Raw genomic sequence first — 4,501 nt, 5'->3', positions numbered from 1 at the left:
ATTACAATAGTTTGGTTTTACCTAAAAGTACTCGCACATCTATGGACAGTTGTAATTGTTATGTATGTTTAACAGGCAGATATAAAGGTCATGAGAAAGTAGTAAAGGGTAAGGGTTGTAAACGAAATTTCGAAACTAAGATTGATACAACTAATGGTCTTTATGGATCCTCAAATATTGACAAACTTGCAAAGAAAGACAGCCAAAAAAAGAAAAAAACTAATATACAAATATGTAAAAAATGCTTACAAGAAATTGGTAAAGGCAAAAAACATTCATGTTATAATATTCAAGGCAATGCTTTAAAAATAATAGAAAAACTTCCTGATGTCAAGCAAGAAATCGTTGCGTCAACTATTATTAGAACCAAAATTGATTCTGAAGACGATATAAATCGACACATTAAGAATAAGAAAATTGAGTTGAGTACGAAGGGTTCTAAAATGAGAGTTGTTGTTAATCCTAATGAAAAAAAGGACATTACGTTCAGTGAAGAGCGTTTGGATAATTTGCGAGTAAACCTTGGCTTATCCAGTAATAAAATGAAAAGCATTGCTAACTTTTTAAGATCAAATGTTGGAAGAAAGTCAGTACCCGTTGACTATAAGAAGCACATGTCAGAAAAATCGAAACTTTTACAAGATATATATAAAAAAGATAAATACTTTTTTGATTGTGATGATGCAAAAAAAGAAGAAAGACCAGTAGTTTACGCAAATGCGGAAGAACTTTTTGATGCAGTAATTATGGAAAAAAACTTGAAGGGAATGTTTGTGTTAAAGCAATGGCTGACGGGGGCCGCGGATTTTTTTAAATTTCTTTATCAATATTTCAAGAAAATTCTGATGGTGATGATTTTAATTATGATGATTTAACAATTCATGATAAAAATCAGAGAAGTCTTTATTCTGAGGGAGGTAGCGCAAGTAAGAAAGCAAAATTGATGAGCGTGAAACGAGTTATACTACTATGCATTGTACCTAAGATAAAGGAAACGTATGAAAACGTAAAACTTTTGTTTGACATCACTAAAATAAATAACATTCCCTTCAAGTTCGTTTCGGATTTTAAATTGATGCTTATCATAAATGGCCAACAGACGGCATCTGCAATGTTTCCTTGTCCTTATTGTTTTGTTTCACTTAACGACTTGAAAAAAAACAAGACATCTGGACAGGAAGATGTGCTTTACAATCAATGTAGTTCCAATGCAGATAATTTTGAAAGCAATGTTATCAAACTGAAATCATACGGACATTTAAGAAACGATTATGAACAGTTCAATCTTGCTGGTGGAAATAAGAAAAACAGCAAAGAGTTTCATAGCACTATTAACCTCCCTCTATTTACCGAAAGTGATGACATCACTGTGTTAGAAAAATGCGTAATTCCTGAATTACACGTGCTAATGGGCTTCGTAAACCATCTGTTTTGGAAAGGTTTAGTACCCCTTTTGGGAAAAGATAAAGCTTTGATATGGCCAAAAAAAATTAAAACTTATTTCCAAAAACTACCACGGAGATTGTTTCGAAGGCAATGCATGTAGGAAACTTTTAAAAGAAGCTCACAAACTAAATGATCCAAAGATTTATGAAACTGTGGGATATTTAAAAATCATACCTTTTACCAATGCTTTTGTAATAATGAATAAAGTTGTCGATTGTAGTTTTACATCTGGAAAAGTAGGACCAGAACTAAACGTTCATTTGGATAAGTTAAACAAAGCTTTGATTGCTTTACATGAAATTGAAGACATCTCAGTAACCTTAAAAATTCATGTCTTAAAAACCCACATTATGGAATGTCTTCAATTCATAAAACACAATGATGGTCTAGGATATTGGTCCGAGCAAAGTGGAGAGTCACTCCACCGTGAATTCTCGCAAACTTGGGAGAGATATAAAATAAATACAATCGAAGATGAGTTATACTTAGAGAAGCTTTTTACAGCAGTTGTAGAATTTTCATCACTTAATGCATAATCAAAATTTTGATTCCAAGGAGTATCGTTATCGCTCAAGTTTTTATTTAATAATAATATAACATTTAAAAAAATCAAAAAAAAAACCAAAAAAAAAAATATAAAAAAACAACCAAAAAAAATTTAAAAAACAAAATGGGACCAGGTTACCACTACGTCCCCGTCGTTGGTCCTGGGTTACGCTGAAAGTGGTTTACATTTAAGTACATACATAAGTAATACATACATTTATCTTTAAAATAGGATCAGGTACGATTTCGGGGTTTGAAAATTTGAAATCTAGAGGTCATATACGAAAACTCTACGTTGGAAAATCTTGGATCCATTTTCAAAAACCCTGCCCTTGCTTTAGGAGCACTGTGTTCGGAGCATAGAGCCTCGACAAGACTCTTCCATCGTACACGATTCTAAGCTGTTGTTTTTGCAACGTCCCATGTGATGTTGGCATCTCATAGTTCGTCCAGCATCGACCTTCTCCAAGTGTTTTTTGGTCGACCGCGAGCTCTGCTCTCTTGCGGGTTCCAGTCCAGTGCTAATCTCGTGATACTATCTGGTGGTTTTCTCAATGTAGCCCATCCATCGCACATTCTGCATTTGGTTTACCTAAGGATGGGTTCCTCATTCGTTAATCTCCACAGTGCGTCGTTACTGATGGTGTTTGGCCAGAATATTCAGCAGATGATGCGAAGCCATTTGTTGATAAAGGATTGTAGCCTCTGTGTTATGGTGTTAGAGATCAGCCATGCTTCGCTTCGGTACGGACTTTACGCATGAGCCGAATTATTAGTAGTTTACGTATATACTTATAATATAACCTTAAATTAATCAGTTTCTTTCAATACACCCTGTATGCACAATACAACATACGCCTACTGCCATGAGCAATTGTGCTTTGCCTCTAAGAAATCGACAGGTGCCAGTAAATATAGTGACAATGAAACAAGGCAACGAGCGACTCACGCACAATCATAACGTCTGGTGGTTGGCTACCCAAGGTGGTATAGAGGGATTGTGGGCAAGGAAGGAAAAACGTACAAAGTAAGTAGAAGGTGGCAACGTGGGACAGTAAAATGATTTACCGGCGAAGACAGAGCAATTGTGAATTGCTGTAATTTCGTTATTATATTTATGTGTTATATTCGAGCGAAATATAAATAATTTAGTAAAGGAGCAGAAAGAACTGGCATTACAAGGAAAACTTCATACTTCATACCTCATGATTCATATACCCGTGCATACATTCACATACGTACATGCAAAAACTAGTAGAGGCTGTGTACTTTGTATGCCCTCAATGTGTTTTTGGAAACGTGAACAATGAATTACACACACCAACCACTACCACAAAAGCGATGAAAACAATAACAAGTCAACATCGCTCACATGGCTCAGAACTGAGTGCACAGGCTCATCAACAAATATTTTGTCTGATGTCACCAGTGAATTTGATCGTTGTATGTTTCCGATTTTTATTCGCCTTTACTGTTTTTTGTTTTTGCTTTTGTCGAATAACTAGCCTAGCAAGTTGTCCAGCTAGTTGATTGTCCTTTGTCGTTGCAACTTTTCGACTTATTGCCATTTCAGCCATTATGAGTCCTTAATGCCAATGCCTGTGCGTATTTCTCATTCGACTTTGAATGGTCGAAGGTCAACGGTGAATGGTGAATGGTATGAGTAATGCAATAAACGAAACTCACAGTTAACTTATTTACGTTTTGCGATTTTCCTCAATAACTCGATAACTCAATTGTAGGCACATTTACGAATTTGTCTTATGTGGATATGTGCATGTGTATGTGTAGCTGAGCATTCAATTACATGCGTGGCTACCCAGTCAGGAATGTACCGGCCTTAGGCATTCATTATATAGGTACATTCATCTTGTACAACTTTCTTATAAAGCGTTTTTCAGTAAGAGCGCTTCAACTTTTTTTTTTGAATAAAACACAAAAACTAATTTTTTTTTATTATCGAATTTGAACATATTTAAGTATGAAATTTGATTTTTTTTGCATGATCACCGCGTGCACGTTTTACGAAGTCCAATCGTTGAACCCAATTTTCGACCACTCTTTTGCATAAATCGGCCGAAATTCCAGCAATTTCGCGTTCAATATTGGCTCTGAGCTCACAAATCGTCGCCGGCTTGTTACTGTAGACCAATGACTTCACATAACCCCAAAGAAAATAGTCTAGAGGCGTCAAATCACACGGGCGCGGCGGCCATTCGACCGGTCCATTTCTGGAAATAATGCGCTCATCGAACTTACTCTTCAACAAATCAATTGTAGCGTGTGCTGTGTGGCTTGTGGCCCCGTCCTGTTGAAACCACATGTCGTCTAAGTCCATACCATTCAATTGCGCCCAAAAATAATCGTTTATCATGTCGCGTTATCGATTTCCATTCACAGTAACGTGGCGATCGTTCTCGTCAACGAAAAAATATGGGCCAATTACGCCGCCGGCATGTAAACCGCACCAAACAGTGATTTTTACGGGATGCAACGGTGCCTCATAAAT

This window comes from Anastrepha ludens, chromosome 4 (genome assembly GCF_028408465.1).
Source record: "Anastrepha ludens isolate Willacy chromosome 4, idAnaLude1.1, whole genome shotgun sequence".
In the NCBI taxonomy this organism is placed as follows: Eukaryota; Metazoa; Arthropoda; class Insecta; order Diptera; family Tephritidae; genus Anastrepha; species Anastrepha ludens.
The sequence above is the reverse complement of the archived record's forward strand: the minus strand, read 5'-3'. Positions refer to the sequence as shown.